The sequence below is a fragment of the Lissotriton vulgaris genome, chromosome 5 (assembly GCF_964263255.1).
Source record: "Lissotriton vulgaris chromosome 5, aLisVul1.2, whole genome shotgun sequence".
NCBI classification, from domain to species: Eukaryota; Metazoa; Chordata; class Amphibia; order Caudata; family Salamandridae; genus Lissotriton; species Lissotriton vulgaris.
Genome location: NC_141693.1, coordinates 1,544,871,509 through 1,544,889,598, shown reverse-complemented (window position 1 = coordinate 1,544,889,598; position 18,090 = coordinate 1,544,871,509). Strand labels below are relative to the sequence as shown.

The 18,090-nt window shown below is 45.8% G+C and overlaps 8 non-coding genes across 8 annotated transcripts; all 8 read left to right on the top strand.

The window, feature by feature from the left end:
• Positions 1–206: 206 nt before the first annotated feature.
• TRNAR-UCG (transfer RNA arginine (anticodon UCG)) lies at positions 207–279 on the top strand. The gene has a single exon. It is a non-coding gene; the product is annotated as a tRNA-Arg (tRNA).
• An 803-nt stretch (positions 280–1,082) lies between these two features.
• On the top strand, positions 1,083–1,155 carry TRNAR-CCU (transfer RNA arginine (anticodon CCU)). The gene has a single exon. It is a non-coding gene; the product is annotated as a tRNA-Arg (tRNA).
• A 644-nt stretch (positions 1,156–1,799) lies between these two features.
• On the top strand, positions 1,800–1,872 carry TRNAR-UCG (transfer RNA arginine (anticodon UCG)). Its single transcript has one exon. It is a non-coding gene; the product is annotated as a tRNA-Arg (tRNA).
• An 803-nt stretch (positions 1,873–2,675) lies between these two features.
• Positions 2,676–2,748, top strand: TRNAR-CCU (transfer RNA arginine (anticodon CCU)). The gene has a single exon. It is a non-coding gene; the product is annotated as a tRNA-Arg (tRNA).
• A 644-nt stretch (positions 2,749–3,392) lies between these two features.
• TRNAR-UCG (transfer RNA arginine (anticodon UCG)) lies at positions 3,393–3,465 on the top strand. Its single transcript has one exon. It is a non-coding gene; the product is annotated as a tRNA-Arg (tRNA).
• Positions 3,466–4,269: 804 nt separating this feature from the next.
• TRNAR-CCU (transfer RNA arginine (anticodon CCU)) lies at positions 4,270–4,342 on the top strand. Its single transcript has one exon. It is a non-coding gene; the product is annotated as a tRNA-Arg (tRNA).
• A 12,714-nt stretch (positions 4,343–17,056) lies between these two features.
• TRNAR-UCG (transfer RNA arginine (anticodon UCG)) lies at positions 17,057–17,129 on the top strand. The gene has a single exon. It is a non-coding gene; the product is annotated as a tRNA-Arg (tRNA).
• Positions 17,130–17,933: 804 nt separating this feature from the next.
• Positions 17,934–18,006, top strand: TRNAR-CCU (transfer RNA arginine (anticodon CCU)). Its single transcript has one exon. It is a non-coding gene; the product is annotated as a tRNA-Arg (tRNA).
• Positions 18,007–18,090: the final 84 nt, after the last annotated feature.

The following is an 18,090-nucleotide window of genomic DNA, read 5'->3' as shown; positions in this document are numbered from 1 at the left end:
CTCATGAAGAAAGAGGTTTAAATGCAAAAAAGAAAACAAAAGCTTATCGTACTGGTGACATTCTCATTATATAGATTCCAAAAGAGTGCTTTAATTGAAAGGAGCTGAAAAAACACAATGGGATGTAAACCTAAATAACTATCAATATCATATTTCCCATCCATGCATACCACCTACATTATAGAAATAAGCACAGCAGGACATATGACCTTGTGGCCTAATGGATAAGGTGTCTGACTTCGGATCAGAAGATTGAGGGTTCGAGTCCCTTCATGGTCGTTTTTTGACAATGGACACACAACTCAGCTTTCTGTTCAGAATGGAAGCAGGCTCTTCCAATACTCTTATAGCCATCATGTTCTCATTCCTAATTATTCATGAAGTGGAGTACATACTGCACAGTCATTTAGATTGCATCTTCAGCCTAAAATCTTGTCCATGTTAGTGGCATTAAGAAGTGCTTCTATGTATACGCACTGAATATGTAATAGGGTTGCAGAATTTTGACTTGACAGAATGGGTTTTTAGCTTAAGGGTGTGTAGATGAAATGCAAGGTGTGTAAGTATGTGTTCATGGAGTGCTTTAAGTGTAAAAATCTGTATGATTTGTGCAGTTAAAGTGCTAATTTTGCCTACGAGAAAGAAAAGTACTACAGAAAAATTATAAAGGATTGGCACATTGGCTGCCTTTGCTGATGACACAGTTGGCTAATTTGTAAAGCATTGGTCTATTAAGTTGCAGAGTGTGGTTGAACTTGGTTAGGAGACTTGGTGGCTGTTTCTGTGTCCTGCTGAAGACAAGGACGGCTTGATACCACTATCAAAGCCCAGTTTATATAGAAAAGCATCCAGGAAAGAAGAAGTGTTGAGTCGAAAGTGGTTCTCCTCCAATTTCTCTCCACTTGCTCGAAATGCAGAGCCTCCATTATAGCACAGAACAGAGTGTTAAAGTCGGGATGGAAGAGGATGAAAATGGGAAGTTTACTTATGGAGAGAACTGAGAAATGTCCTGTGTGCAGACACCAGTGTTTGACGATTGAATACATTTAAATAATGCCTCTAGACTGCAGGTGTTTATCTGTGCCTCAGTGGCCTAATGGATAAGGCACTGGCCTCCTAAGCCAGGGATTGTGGGTTCGAGTCCCATCTGAGGTGAAAACCAATATCCACTATTACTTTTCTAGAAAAATTTATATATTTATTACATGCTTCCGCTCAGAAGCTTAAGAGGTATTAGGAACTTTGAAATGGTACCATTTTACTTCTGTACTCTTCGGACTCATGTTGGTGTTCTGAAACTACAAAGTAGATTTTTAAACACCTATCTTTGTCAGATGCAACTTTGACCCAGCAGAAGATATTCCTTTGGAAAAAATGATTTGAATTGGATTGGTGTAACTGTTGTTTCTAGAGGTGGTGACAGGCTTTCAGCTACTTGAATAGGGCAAGTCAGGATTCATGAAACGTATACAACCTTTGAGCGTGTGTAAATTGGCATATCCAGAAAGGAGCAGTTTTTACTACTGTCAAAACAGTTTCTCTCCACTTCTAGACATATCCAGAGCTATGTAAAGCATACAACTGAGCTTTAATCTCATGAAGAAAGAGGGTTAAATGCAAAAAAGAAAACAAAAGCTTATTGTACTGGTGAAGTTTTCATTATATAGATTCCAAAAGAGTGCTTTAATTGAAAGGAGCTGAAAACACACAATGGGATGTAAACCTAAATAACTATCAATATCATATTTCCCATCCTTGCATACCACCTACATTATAAAAATAAGCACAGCTGGACATATGACCGCGTGGCCTAATGGATAAGGCGTCTGACTTCGGATCAGAAGATTGAGAGTTCGAGTCCCTTCGTGGTCGGTTTTTGCCAATGGTCACACAACTCAGATTTCCATTCAGAATGGAAGCAGGCTCTTCCAATACTCTTATAGCCATCATGTTCTCATTCCTAATTATACATGAAGTGGAGTACATACTGCACAGTCATTTATATTGCATCTTCAGCCTAAAATCTTGTTCATGTTAGTGGCATTAAGAAATGCTTCTATGTACACGCACTGAATATGTAATAGGGTTGCAGAATTTTGACTTGACAGAATGGGTTTTTAGCTTAAGGGTGTGTAGATGAAATGCAAGGTGTGTAAGTATGTGTTCATGGAGTGCTTCAAGTGTAAAATCTGTATGATTTGTGCAGTTAAAGTGCTAATTTTGCCTACGAGAAAGAGAAGTACTACAGAAGAATTATAAAGGATTGGCACATTGGATGCCTTTGCTGATGACACAGTTGGCTAATTTGTGAAGCATTGGTCTATTAAGTTGCAGAGTGTGGTTGAACTTGGTTAGGTGACTTGGTGGCTGTTTCTGTGTCCTGCTGAAGACAAGGATGGCTTGATACCACTGTCAAAGCCCAGTTTATTGAGAAAAGCATCCAGGAAAGAAGAAGTGTTGAGTCGAAAGTGGTTCTCCTCCAATTTCTCCCCACTTGCTCGAAATGCAGAGCCTCCATTATAGCACAGAACAGAGTGTTAAAGTCGGGGATGGAAGAGGATGAAAATGGGAAGTTTACTTATGGAGAGAACTGAGAAATGTCCTGTGTGCAGACACCAGTGTTTGACGATTGAATACATTTAAATAATGCCTCTAGACTACAAGTGTTTATCTGTGCCTAAGTGGCCTAATGGATAAGGCACTGGCCTCCTAAGCCAGGGATTGTGGGTTCGAGTCCCATCTGAGGTGAAAACCAATATCCGCTCTTACTTTTCCAGAAAAATGTATATATTTATTACATGCTTCCGCTCAGAAGCTTGTGAGGTATTAGGAACTTTGAAATGGTACCATTTTACTTCTGTACTCTTCAGGATCATGTTGGTGTTCTGAAACTACAAAGTAGATTTTTAAACACCTATCTTTGTCAGATGCAACTTTGACCCGGCAGAAGATATTCCTTTGGAAAAAATGATTTGAATTAGATTGGTGTAACTGTTGTTTCTAGAGGTGGTGACAGGCTTTCAGCTACTTGAATAGGGCAAGGCAGGATTCATGAAACGTATACATCCTTTGAGCGTGTGTAAATTGGCATATCCAGAAAGGAGCAGTTTGTACTACTGTCAAAACAGTTTCTCTCCACTTCTGGAAATATCCAGAGCTATGTAAAGCATACAACTGAGCTTTAATCTCATGAAGAAAGAGATTTAAATGCAAAAAAGAAAACAAAAGCTTATCGTACTGGTGACATTTTCATTATATAGATTCCAAAAGAGTGCTTTAATTGAAAGGAGCTGAAAACACACAATGGGATGTAAACCTAAATAACTATCAATATCATATTTCCCATCCTTGCATACCACCTACATTATAAAAATAAGCACAGCAGGACATATGACCGCGTGGCCTAATGGGTAAGGCGTCTGACTTCGGATCAGAAGATTGAGGGTTTGAGTCCCTTCGTGGTCGGTTTTTTGCCAATGGTCACACAACTCAGATTTCCATTCAGAATGGAAGCAGGCTCTTCCAATACTCCTATAGCCATCATGTTCTAATTTCTAATTATTCATGAAGTGGAGTACATACTGCACAGTCATTTAGATTGCATCTTCAGCCTAAAATCTTGTTCATGTTAGTAGCATTAAGAAGTGCTTCTATGTACACGCACGGAATATGTAATAGGGTTGCAGAATTTTGACTTGACAGAATGGGTTTTTAGCTTAAGGGTGTGTAGATGAAATGCAAGGTGTGTAAGTATGTGTTCATGGAGTGCTTCAAGTGTAAAATCTGTATGATTTGTGCAGTTAAAGTGCTAATTTTGCCTACGAGAAAGAGAAGTACTACAGAAGAATTATAAAGGATTGGCACATTGGCTGCCTTTGCTGATGACACAGTTGGCTAATTTGTGAAGCATTGGTCTATTAAGTTGCAGAGTGTGGTTGAACTTGGTTAGGAGACTTGGTGCCTGTTTCTGTGTCCTGCTGAAGACAAGGACGGCTTGATACCACTGTCAAAGCCCAGTTTATTGAGAAAAGCATCCAGGAAAGAAGAAGTGTTGAGTCGAAAGTGGTTCTCCTCCAATTTCTCTCCACTTGCTCGAAATGCAGAGAGTCCATTATAGCACAGAACAGAGTGTTAAAGTCGGGGATGGAAGAGGATGAAAATGGGAAGTTTACTTATGGAGAGAACTGAGAAATGTCCTGTGTGCAGACACCAGTGTTTGACGATTGAATACATTTAAATAATGCCTCTAGACTGCAAGTCTTTATCTGTGCCTCAGTGGCCTAATGGATAAGGCACTGGCCTCCTAAGCCAGGGATTGTGGGTTCAAGTCCCATCTGAGGTGAAATCCAATATCCACTCTTACTTTTACAGAAAAATTGATATATTTATTGTGAGAAGTTGGCCTGGTATATAATGCTCACTAATTCTTAGTGATCACTTTGTACCATGCCAAGCAACCCTTATGATGATGGTTGTAATTCAACCTTGTAGACCAGTTATCCTAGTGGTAACGTGGACAAAGCAGTCTTAGGCTAAACTCTGAAAGGCATGTGAAGCCAGCTGTTATACCATACACAACCCCCTTGAATACCAAATGAAAGGGACACCACACAGATATATATTGAAAATATATATTGATTTATTAACTATAAAATCCCCTGGACTCTTTATGAGCACAGAAGCACAAGCGTTAAATCACAAGACAGTTTAAAATACACAAAAGTTGCACAATATGGATGAGCCCTAGGGGCCACCTAAACCATATACTAAGAAAGTGGTATAAGAGATACCAAGAGGAAAGTGAAGAGGCCTAGGGCCTTGGGAATCGCTGGAGCTATTCGAGACTGGCAATGACTAAGTCGGGAAAGGCCCACGGGACTCGGGTGCAGTGTTCAAAGTGCACGCACTTTTCAATACAAAGTCTACGGTGCGTAAAAAGCACAAAGTTAGAAAGTTAGGAACCTTCCGAGTGACCTACGGAGTTAAAACTTAAGACACAGGCCCTTGAGATGTGTACCAGTGCAGGAGCACTGGCGGAGCTGAGTTCCCTCACCCACAGGAAGCGGGTGCACAGGGTCGAAGTAGTGTCGGGTTTCGTCACGCCGGTCGATGGTGCTTGGAGCTGAAGATGCTGCAGGCGGCTCGATGAGAAGAGTTCCGGTGGATCCAAGGGTGGATCTGAAGATGTGAAGACCTGAAAGCAGAGGGGACAATGTTCAAAGTCACTAGCCAGTGACTACCGTGGAACCAGATTGGAACCAGGCGATGTCGGGTGCAAACAGGCGTTTTTGGGTAGCTTCTTTCTGCAGCCACGTGGATACCCGGGGTCGAGGACGTCCAGGAGTCGGTCACGAGCTGTCCCACGTAGGCTTCTCGCTGTTGGCGGTGTCGGCGACCTGATCGGAGCAAACAGGCCTTGGCAAATGCAAGCCACGCAGAAGTTGAAAGATGCTGTTCACTCGGACCAGCAAGGTCAGAGCGGGTGCTCCTTTTCACAGGAGCTTGGGTAGGTCTGGAGCAACCAGACCTGCTGTGTAAATCTTCGGTTTCGTCGCCAAGATGGCCGCTGACCACGTGGCTAGTGGCCGGGATGGCGCGTCGAGTGGCACAATGCAAAAGGGCCCCACGCAGATCGTGGAGATGCTGGAGGGCTGCTCTTCAGTGCAAGGGCTGCTCGGTGGTGGGGGTTCTCAGTCCCCAAAGCACAACGTCGAGGATGCCTCAGAAGCTGCGCAGTCAGCTTTTCGAGTGTCTTCCAAGAGGTCCGGTCCCACGTCACTCGGTGCCTCCACGGGTCCCTTCTTTGCAGGGACTGTGGATCGGGCTCTGAGAGGTCTGGGAGTCTGGTTCTTGTCAGGCTCTGGGCTCGGTCTCCAGCAGGAGGCGGCAGCAAAGCAGACGTCGAGTTGCTGGTTGGTACCTGTGTTCACAGGGTGGCCACTCCTAGGCCACAAGGGAGATTCTCTTCAGTCTTCTGTGCAGCAGAATGTCGAAGTCCAGTCTTCTTCTTCGTGTAAAGTTGATTCAGGATGATCTGCTGTGCAATGGCACTGCTCCCTCTCTTATTCCCAATCTGAGGGGTGGATCACCTACTAGGTCCCTCCTCTGGGAGGAACCAGGAAGGGGGGCGGTTACACCCCCTTTCCTTTGTCCAGTTCCGCGCCAGGCCGGGGTCTGGAAAGTCCCAGGACCGGTTTGGACTGGCCTATGCACGGGGACACCTTGTGTGCCCCGGGCATGTCTGATTCTATTCAGCCCTGTCCTACCCAATACACAAAATCCTGTCTGGGGTGGTGCTCGCACCCCCCAAGGCAGGAAACCCTTTGTCCAGGCCACCATCTGCCGAGTTTCGGTCAGCAGCAGGAGGCCAGACTCGTGTCTGTGGTGGCAGCATCCATTTTGTGATGCTGAGGCTCTGTTTAACTTTAACCGGGGTTAAGGCTACACACATGTCGCGTCCCTCTAGAAGGGTGGAATGCTATCCCCGTCGCCAGAATTGGCGAGGGGATAGTATTCCAATTCGTATGACACCTTACTCGACATGTTTTGATAAAGCCAAACCAAAGATAGCAAATAACCGCGAGGATTATAATGCACTTAAGAGTATATGGTATGGCAATATCCCGGAACAGCTTAGGGAGTGGTTCCTGACAGCTGCAGACAGGCTCAGCTCATGCTAGAGCACCATCTCACATATTTCCAAGCACTCTGCCTCCAGGATTGATGAGGCCTTCCATAGGAGTGGCTGATAGGAACATATGTGTCCAGTTTAGGGTTAGGCACAGACATACTGTACCTAAGTAAGAGGTGGTTACACCGACTTACCCCAGCTGAGTGATCAGCCAGTTGTGTCAAATATGGAGGCCAGGCCAGGGGTGGCACAATACATGCTGCAGCCCCTGGTAGGCCTTGGATACACCTATGCCCTGGGCACCTAGGGTGCACTAATACAGGGGCTCATAAGGTGAACCAGTTCCAATTCGTAATGCACCTAAAGTGCATTGGCAGTAATTTAGAGAGAGAACAGCAGGCTGTGGGTCTGATTAGCAGGCCCACAGCCACATTAAGTCAGAAACCAGTGAAGCAAAAAGCAAAAATTTGGGGTGACCATAGGATAGCAGACCCTACTCTCCTACATAACCCCCCCCCAAACGCAGGGACATTAGACTAACCTTGACCAGTTGTGTCTTCATGTTCTAAGTGGAAGTACCTGGAGAGACCATCTGCGTTGCCATGGTCAGTCCCTGGGCGGTGCTCCACTGTAAAGTACATCCCCTGTAGGGAAATGGACCACCTGAGTAGTTTGGGGTTTTCACCCTTCATCTGATTAAGCCATAGGAGGGGCTTATGGTCGGTCTGAATCTTGAAGTGAGTGCCAAATAAGTATGGTCTCAACTTCTTCAGGGCCCACACCACAGCAAAGGCCTCCCTCTCTATAGCTGACCAACGTTTCTCTCTGGGGGTCAGCCTTCTGCTAATGAAAGCAATGGGCTGGTCCTGGCCATCTACATTAAGCTGTGAAAGCACTGCTCCCACTCCCAACTCAGAAGCATCTGTTTGGACAATGAACTCTCTTGAGTAGTCAGGACTCTTCAGGATAGGTGCAGAGCACATGGCCTTCTTCAGGTCATCAAATGCCTTTTGACAGATTTCTGTCCACTGAACCTTTTTGGGCATCTTCTTGGATGTCAGATCATTAAGAGGAGTCACAATGGACCCATAGTTCTTAACAAACTTCCTGTAGTACCCAGTCAGGCCCAAGAAAGCTCTGACCTGAGTCTGGGTAGTTGGAGGGGACCAGTCCTTGATGGTCTGGATCTTACTCTCCAGTGGTTGAACTTGGCCTCCACCTACAAGGTGGCCCAGGTATACAACCTTACTCTGCCCTATCTGGCACTTTGTTGCCTTGATAGTGAGGCCTGCCTTCTGCAGAGCCTCAAGCACTTCCTTCAGGTGGACCAGGTGATCCTCCCAGGTGGAGCTAAAGACAGCAATATCGTCCAGATAAGCTGCACAAAAGTCATCCAACCCAGTGAGGACTTGATTCACCAACCTTTGGAAGGTGGCAGGTGCATTTTTCAAACCAAAGGGCATCACCACAAACTGATAATGCCCACTAGGGGTAGAAAATGCTGTCTTGGCTTTAGACTCCTCAGCTAACCTGATTTGCCAGTAGCCAGCTGTCAAGTCAAATGTGCTCAAATATTTGGCAGAAGCCAACTTGTCAATGAGCTCATCTGCCCTTGGAATAGGGTGTGCATCTGTCCTGGTGACAGCATTGAGTCCTCTGTAATCCACACAGAACCTCATCTCTCTCTTGCCATCTTTGGTGTGAGGTTTGGGGACCAGAACCACTGGGCTAGCCCAGGGGCTCTCTGAAGGCTCAATGACACCTAATTCCAGCATCTTTTGCACCTCAGTCTTTATACAGTCCCTGACGTGGTCAGGTTGCCTGTAAATTTTGCTCTTTACAGGAAGACTGTCACCAGTGTCCACCACATGTGTACACCAGTTAGTCTGACTGGGTGTCAATGAGAACATATGCCTGTATGCCTGTAGAACTTGTCTGCTGTCATGTTGCTGATGTTCAGTGAGGCTGCCACCTAAGGCCACACCATCAACTGAGCCATCCTCAGGGTTCTGAGTGAGCAGGTCTGGGAGAGGGTCACTCTCTTCCTCCTGTCCCTCATCTGTAGCCATGAGCAAGCCCATGTCTGCCCTGCTGACATATGCCTTCAATCTGTTCACATGGAGCACCCTGTGGGGGCTCCTGGGAGTTCCTAGGTCCACCAAGTAGGTAACCTCTCCCTTCTTCTCCAGAATTGTATGGGGTCCAGACCATTTGTCTTGGAGTGCTGCTGGGGCCACTGGCTCCAACACCCATACCTTGTGTCCAGGCTGAAATTCAACAAGGACAGCCTTTTGGTCATGCCAAGCTTTTTGTAATTCTTGGCTAGCCTCAAGGTTTTTAGATGCCTTTTCCATGTACTCTGCCATCCTGGAGCGGAGACCAAGTACATAGTCCACTATGTCCTGTTTAGGCTTTTTGAGAGGTAACTCCCATCCTTCCTTCACTAGACACAGGGGTCCCCTTACAGGGTGCCCAAACAACAATTCAAAGGGGCTGAAGCCAACCCCCTTTTGTGGGACCTCTCTGTAAGCGAACAAAAGGCAGGGCAGAAGGATGTCCCATCTTCGCCTGAGCTTTTCAGGTAATCCTTTAATCATGCCCTTTAGGGTCTTGTTAAATCTCTCAACAAGCCCATTGCATTGTGGGTGATAAGGAGTGGTGAACTTGTAGTTGACACCACATTCCTTCCACATAGCTGTCAAATATCCAGACATGAAGTTGGCTTCTATATCTGATATTACCTCCTTAGGAAACCCCACTCTGGAGAAAACTCCAAGTAAGGCCCTGGCCACAACAGGAGCTGTTGTGGTCCTAAGTGGAATTGCCTCTGGGTACCTGGTGGCATGATCCACTACCACCAGTATGAATCTGTGCCCAGATGCTGTAGGGGGATCCATTGGACCAACAATATCAATCCCCACTCTTTCAAAGGGAACCCCCACCACAGGTAGTGGTATCAGGGGGGCCTTTGTTGTTCCACCTGCCTTACCACTGGCTTGGCAGGTTTCACAGGAGCGACAAAACTCCTTGGTGTCTTCAGACATGTGAGGCCAGTGAAAGTGAGGGACAAGCCTGTCCCAAGTCTTGTTCTGGCCTAGGTGTCCTGCTAAAGGAATATCATGGGCCAAGGTGAGTAGGAAGCCCCTAAATTGCAGAGGTATAACCAACCTCCTGGTAGCACCAGGCTTGGGGTCTCTAGCCTCTGAATAAAGGAGTCCATCGTCCCAATATACTTTATGGGCACCTTGAGCATTCCCAGCAGCCTCAGCAGCAGCCTGCTGTCTGAGGGGTTCAAGAGAAGGACAGGTTAACTGAGCCTGCCCCAAGTCTGCCCTAGAAGGTCCCCCTGTCCCCAGAAACTCAACCTGATCAGATTCAAGTTCTTCAGGGACAGTTCCTTCAGGGGTCTCAAGATCAGTTTCCTGTGAAGCCTGATCCTCACTTGTAGGCAGTTGGGAAGGCGCAGCCTTAACCCTCCTGTTCTTCTTCTTGGAAGGTACTTGGTCCATTGTTCCAGGATCCAAGACCTGAGGTTCAGAGAGGCACTTTTTGGCCTGTGACCTGGTCACAGCAAGGACATGTGATGATATCCCTAACATCTCTGCATGAGTCCTGTACTCAACTTCTGACCATAGAGAGTTCTCCAGGTCATTGCCCAACAAACATTCTACTGGGAGATCAGCACTAACCACAACTTTCTTTAGGCCAGTTACCCCTCCCCAGGAAAAGTTAACAAGTGCCACACTATGTGTAGTAGTGACATTGCTGGCATTGGTCACCAGGTAATCATCGCCTGGCATGTATTGTCCAGGGTCCACAAAGTTAGGTGTCACCATAGTGACACTGGCACATGTGTCCCTGTAAGCTTGAGCCACTTTATTGTTGATCAAAGGTGTCTGTCTGTATTTGCCCAAGTTACTGGGACTTATGTCAGGGGTCAAATCTATGTCCCCTTCACAAACCAGAACAGCCTGTGTAAGGGTTCTGACTACGTCAGAATCTCCTTCAGTTCCCAAAGTGATACCCACTAATCCCTTGGCTTGAGGACCAGCACTGCTAACTGTACAAGTGGGTGCAGGTGCCTTAGGGGCTGCAGTGCTGGGGGCTCCACCCTTTTTACACTCACTTGTCCAGTGAGAGGTGTTCTTACAAGTTTTACACCAGGGTTTCTTCTGACCTTCTTTCTTCTTCTTCTTGGAAGTTTGGGACCCACCCTCTGTCTCAGTTTGGGGCCCTGTTGAAGACTTCTGGTCTTTAGCTTTCTGCTCCCCACCCTTCTGGTCTGTTTTCTTCTGGTCACCACCCTGGTTCTGGTTCTGGTTCTTTTGCTTAACTCTGGTTCTTACCCATTTATCTGCCCTCTTTCCCAATTCTTGGGGAGAGGTCAAATCTGAGTCAACCAAATGTTGATGCAACTGCTGGTTCTGACAATTATTTAAAATGTGTTCTCTCATCAGCAAATTATACAATCCTTCATAGTCTGTAACCTTGCTTCCCAGCAACCATCCCTCCAGAGCCTTAGTGGCACACTCAACAAATTCAGACCAGTCCTGAGTCTGTGTCTTCTGGGTATCTCTGAACATTAACCTGTACTGTTCAGTGGTTAAGCCTAACCCATCAATCAGAGCACTCTTCAGGACCAGGTAGTTTCTAGAATCCCCATCACTAACTGTGAGGAGTCTGTCTCGGCCTCTACCTTCAAAGGAGAGCCACAAGATTGCTGCCCACTGCTCTTGAGGGATCTGCTGTACTCTGCAGGCTCTCTCCATTGCAGTAATCCATTTATGGATATCATCCCCAGCTTTGTAGGGGGCACAATCTTACTCAGGTTTCTATTATCAAAAGACCTGTCTTTATCCTTGTGGATATTGCTGCCACCAGTGGGTTCTATTGCCCCACTCTCTCTAGGCTGTCTTGCTCTAGCAAGTTTCTCTTGGGCCAGGGCAATCTCTAACTCTTGTCTCTGGACTCTCAATTCAGCCTCTCTAATTTGAGATTCTCTCAATTTGGTCTCATGTTCCCTTCTCTGAGGGCTAGTCATCCTCCTTCTGGAGTGACCATGAGAACCTCTAGAAGCATGGGAGTTGTCAGAGTCACCTGAGTGAGTCCTTCTCCTCCTAGGCTCCTGGTTAAGTCCACCTGGGGGTCTGAATGGGTTGTTACCTGATTCATTCCCAAGTTGACTTAAGTTAGCCTGGTTCAGTCTACTGACCAGCACCTGACTATCTCTGTCATCATCTGACTCACTGCTTTCCACCTCCTCCTCTTCCTCCTCTTCCTCTACATCTACCTGAGGAGCTCCAGTGGTGGAGGCGTCCTCATCTACCAGGATGATAGGGGCAGGGGTGTCTACAGTGTCATCCTCTGAAGGATGGCCTCCTTCAGCATCCCCTGTGGGGTTTGCCTTAGAGGGCTTTAGAGTCTCAGACTGGTCTAAGAGCTCTCTTAGGTGGTCTGTAGTAGGGGAAGGCCCTGTCTTCAGACCCCTTAAGACACAAAGCTGTCTTAATTCCTTAAAGGAAAACATAGCAAATTTGGATGGTGCCCTTGGAGGGTCACTCTCTACAGGAGTAAGTCCACTGGACCCCTCTGTTCCAGACATTGCTCTAGTGTGGGTGGATGTGTTGCAATCTACCTACACTGGTGTTTACCTACTAAACCTATCTAGTAGTTGTAGCTAGGGTGTGCTACTCCCTTTGCTCTACAACAACTAAGTTCAGTAGAACTTAAGTATACTAGTCTTGTTTTATATGTACCTAGCAGGTACCTGTATGATCTTTCAAATGATAATCTCAAAGATTGTAATGGTAAAACAACAGCAAGCTCAGATCCCAATCCGCTGCTCACCAATGTGAGAAGTTGGCCTGGTATATAATGCTCACTAATTCTTAGTGATCACTTTGTACCATGCCAAGCAACCCTTATGATGATGGTTGTAATTCAACCTTGTAGACCAGTTATCCTAGTGGTAACGTGGACAAAGCAGTCTTAGGCTAAACTCTGAAAGGCATGTGAAGCCAGCTGTTATACCATACACAACCCCCTTGAATACCAAATGAAAGGGACACCACACAGATATATATTGAAAATATATATTGATTTATTAACTATAAAATCCCCTGGACTCTTTATGAGCACAGAAGCACAAGCGTTAAATCACAAGACAGTTTAAAATACACAAAAGTTGCACAATATGGATGAGCCCTAGGGGCCACCTAAACCATATACTAAGAAAGTGGTATAAGAGATACCAAGAGGAAAGTGAAGAGGCCTAGGGCCTTGGGAATCGCTGGAGCTATTCTAGACTGGCAATGACTAAGTCGGGAAAGGCCCACGGGACTCGGGTGCAGTGTTCAAAGTGCACGCACTTTTCAATACAAAGTCTATGGTGCGTAAAAAGCACAAAGTTACAAAGTTAGGAACCTTCCGAGTGACCTACGGAGTTAAAACTTAAGACACAGGCCCTTGAGATGTGTACCAGTGCAGGAGCACTGGCGGAGCTGAGTTACCTCACCCACAGGAAGCGGGTGCACAGGGTCGAAGTAGTGTCGGGTTTCGTCACGCCGGTCGATGGTGCTTGGAGCTGAAGATGCTGCAGGCGGCTCGATGAGAAGAGTTCCGGTGGATCCAAGGGTGGATCTGAAGATGTGAAGACCTGAAAGCAGAGGGGAAAATGTTCAAAGTCACTAGCCAGTGACTACCGTGGAACCAGATTGGAACCAGGCGATGTCGGGTGCAAATAGGCGTTGTTGGGTAGCTTCTTTCTGCAGCCACGTGAATACCCGGGGTCGAGGACGTCCAGGAGTCGGTCACCAGCTGTCCTACGTAGGCTTCTCGCTGTTGGCGGTGTCGGCGACCTGATCGGAGCAAACAGGCCTTGGAAAATGCAAGCCATGCAGAAGTTGAAAGATGCTGTTCACTCGGACCAGCAAGGTCAGAGCGGGTGCTCCTTTTCACAGGAGCTTGGGTAGGTCTGGAGCAACCAGACCTGCTGTATAAATCTTCGGTTTCGACGCCAAGATGGCCGCTGACCACGTGGCTAGTGGCCGGGATGGCGCGTCGAGTGGCACAATGCAAAAGGGCCCCACGCAGATCGTGGAGATGCTGGAGGGCTGCTCTTCGGTGCAAGGGCTGCTCGGTGGTGGGGGTTCTCAGTACCCAAAGCACAACGTCGAGGATGCCTCAGAAGCTGCGCAGTCAGCTTTTTGAGTGTCTTCCAAGAGGTCCGGTCCCACGTCACTCGGTGCCTCCACGGGTCCCTTCTTTGCAGGGACTGTGGATCGGGCTCTGAGAGGTCTGGGAGTCTGGTTCTTGTCGGGCTCTGGGCTCGGTCTCCGGCGGGAGGCGGCGGCAAAGCAGACGTCGAGTTGCTGGTTGGTACCTGTGTTCACAGGGTGGCCACTCCTAGGCCACAAGGGAGATTCTCTTCAGTCTTCTGTGCAGCAGAATGTCGAAGTCCAGTCTTCTTCTTCGTGTAAAGTTGATTCAGGATGATCTGCTGTGCAATGGCACTGCTCCCTCTCTTATTCCCAATCTGAGGGGTGGATCACCTACTAGGTCCCTCCTCTGGGAGGAACCAGGAAGGGGGGCGGTTACACCCCCTTTCCTTTGTCCAGTTCCGCGCCAGGCCGGGGTCTGGAAAGTCCCAGGACCGGTTTGGACTGGCCTATGCACGGGGACACCTTGTGTGCCCCGGGCATGTCTGATTCTATTCAGCCCTGTCCTACCCAATACACAAAATCCTGTCTGGGGTGGTGCTCGCACCTCCCAAGGCAGGAAACCCTTTGTCCAGGCCACCATCTGCCGAGTTTCGGTCAGCAGCAGGAGGCCAGACTCGTGTCTGTGGTGGCAGCATCCATTTTGTGATGCTGAGGCTCTGTTAGGCACAGACATACTGTACCTAAGTAAGAGGTGGTTACACCGACTTACCCCAGCTGAGTGATCAGCCAGTTGTGTCAAATATGGAGGCCAGGCCTCCAGGGGCTGCAGCCCCTGGTAGGCCTTGGATACACCTATGCCCTGGGCACCTAGGGTGCACTAATACAGGGGCTCATAAGGTGAACCAGTTCCAATTCGTAATGCACCTAAAGTGCATTGGCAGTAATTTAGAGAGAGAACAGCAGGCTGTGGGTCTGATTAGCAGGCCCACAGCCACATTAAGTCAGAAACCAGTGAAGCAAAAAGCAAAAATTTGGGGTGACCATAGGATAGCAGACCCTACTCTCCTACATTTATTACATGCTTCCGCTCAGAAGCTTATGTGGTATTAGGAACTTTGAAATGGTACCATTTTACTTCTGTACTCTTCAGAGTTATGTTGGTGTTCTGAAACTACAAAGTAGATTTTTAAACACCTATCTTTGTCAGATGCAACTTTGACCCGGCAGAAGATATTCCTTTGGAAAAAATGATTTGAATTGGATTGGTGTAACTGTTGTTTCTAGAGGTGGTGACAGGCTTTCAGCTACTTGAATAGGGCAAGTCAGGATTCATGAAACGTATACAACCTTTGAGCGTGTGTAAATTGGCATATCCAGAAAGGAGCAGTTTTTCCTACTGTCAAAACAGTTTCTCTCCACTTCTAGAAATATCCAGAGCTATGTAAAGCATACAACTGAGCTTTATTCTCATGAAGAAAGAGGTTTAAATGCAAAAAAGAAAACAAAAGCTTATCGTACTGGTGACATTTTCATTATATAGATTCCAAAAGAGTGCTTTAATTGAAAGGAGCTGAAAACACACAATGGGATGTAAACCTAAATAACTATAAATATCATATTTCCCATCCTTGCATACCACCTACATTATAAAAATAAGCACAGCAGGACATATGACCGCGTGGCCTAATGGATAAGGCATCTGAATTCGGATCAGAAGATTGAGGGTTCGAGTCCCTTCGTTGTCGGATTTTGCCAATGGTCACACAACTCAGCTTTCCATTCAGAATGGAAGCAGGCTCTTCCAATACTCATATAGCCATCATGTTCTCATTCCTGATATTCATGAAGTGTAGAACATACTGCACAGTCATTTAGATTGCATCTTCAGCCTAAAATCTTGTCCATGTTAGTGGCATTAAGAAGTGCTTCTATGTACACGCACTGAATATGTAATAGGGTTGCAGAATTTTGACTTGACAGAATCAGTTTTTAGCTTAAGGGTGTGTAGATGAAATGCAAGGTGTGTAAGTATTAGTTCATGGAGTGCTTCAAGTGTAAAAATCTGTATGATTTGTGCAGTTAAAGTGCTAATTTTGCCTACGAGAAAGAAAAGTACTACAGAAGAATTATAAAGGATTGGCACATTGGCTGCCTTTGCTGATGACACAGTTGGCTAATTTGTAAAGCATTGGTCTATTAAGTTGCAGAGTGTGGTTGAACTTGGTTAGGAGACTTGGTGCCTGTTTCTGTGTCCTGCTGAAGACAAGGACGGCTTGATACCACTGTCAAAGCCCAGTTTATTGAGAAAAGCATCCAGGAAAGAAGAAGTGTTGAGTCGAAAGTGGTTCTCCTCCAATTTCTCTCCACTTGCTCGAAATGCAGAGCCTCCATTATAGCACAGAACCGAGTGTTAAAGTCGGGGATGGAAGAGGATGAAAATGGGAAGTTTACTTATGGAGAGAACTGAGAAATGTCCTCTGTGCAGACACCAGTGTTTGACGATTGCATACATTTAAATAATGCCTCAAGACTGCAAGCGTTCATATGTGCCTCAGTGACCTAATGGCTAAGGCACTGGCTTCCTAATCCAGGGATTGTGGGTTCGAGTCCCATCTGAGGTGAAAACCAATATCCACTATTACTTTTCTAGAAAAATGTATATATTTATTACATGCTTCCGCTCAGAAGCTTATGAGGTATTAGGAACTTTGAAATGGTACCATTTTACTTCTGTACTCTCCGGACTCATGTTGGTGTTCTGAAACTACAAAGTAGATTTTTAAACACCTATCTTTGTCAGATGCAACTTTGACCCAGCAGAAGATATTCCTTTGGAAAAAATGATTTGAATTGGATTGGTGTAACTGTTGTTTCTAGAGGTGGTGACAGGCTTTCAGCTAGTTGAATAGGGCAAGTCAGGATTCATGAAACACATACAACCTTTGAGTGTGTGTAAATTGGCATATCCAGAAAGGAGCAGTTTGTACTATTGTCAAAACAGTTTCTCTCCACTTCTGGAAATATCCAGAGCTATGTAAAGCATACAACTGAGCTTTAATCTCATGAAGAAAGAGATTTAAATGCAAAAAAGAAAACAAAAGCTTATCGTACAGGTGACATTTTCATTATATAGATTCCAAAAGAGTGCTTTAATTGAAAGGAGCTGAAAACACACAATGGGATGTAAACCTAAATAACTATCAATATCATATTTCCCATCCTTGCATACCACCTACATTATAAAAATAAGCACAGCAGGATATATGACCGCGTGGCCTAATGGGTAAGGCATCTGACTTCGGATCAGAAGATTGAGGGTTTGAGTCCCTTTGTGGTCGGTTTTTTGCCAATGGTCACACAACTCAGATTTCCATTCAGAATGGAAGCAGGCTCTTCCAATACTCCTATAGCCATCATGTTCTAATTCCTAATTATTCATGAAGTGGAGTACATACTGCACAGTCATTTAGATTTCATCTTCAGCCTAAAATCTTGTTCATGTTAGTGGCATTAAGAAGTGCTTCTATGTACACGCACGGAATATGTAATAGGGTTGCAGAATTTTGACTTGACAGAATGGGTTTTTAGCTTAAGGGTGTGTAGATGAAATGCAAGGTGTGTAAGTATGTGTTCATGGAGTGCTTCAAGTGTAAAATCTGTATGATTTGTGCAGTTAAAGTGCTAATTTTGCCTACGAGAAAGAGAAGTACTACAGAAGAATTATAAAGGATTGGCACATTGGCTGCCTTTGCTGATGACACAGTTGGCTAATTTGTGAAGCATTGGTCTATTAAGTTGCAGAGTGTGGTTGAACTTGGTTAGGAGACTTGGTGCCTGTTTCTGTGTCCTGCTGAAGACAAGGACGGCTTGATACCACTGTCAAAGCCCAGTTTATTGAGAAAAGCATCCAGGAAAGAAGAAGTGTTGAGTCGAAAGTGGTTCTCCTCCAATTTCTCTCCACTTGCTCGAAATGCAGAGAGTCCATTATAGCACAGAACAGAGTGTTAAAGTCGGGGATGGAAGAGGATGAAAATGGGAAGTTTACTTATGGAGAGAACTGAGAAATGTCCTGTGTGCAGACACCAGTGTTTGACGATTGAATACATTTAAATAATGCCTCTAGACTGCAAGTGTTTATCTGTGCCTCAGTGGCCTAATGGATAAGGCACTGGCCTCCTAAGCCAGGGATTGTGGGTTCGAGTCCCATCTGAGGTGAAAACCAATATCCGGTCTTTCTTTTCCAGAAAAATTGATATATTTATTACATGCTTCCGCTCAGAAGCTTATGTGGTATTAGGA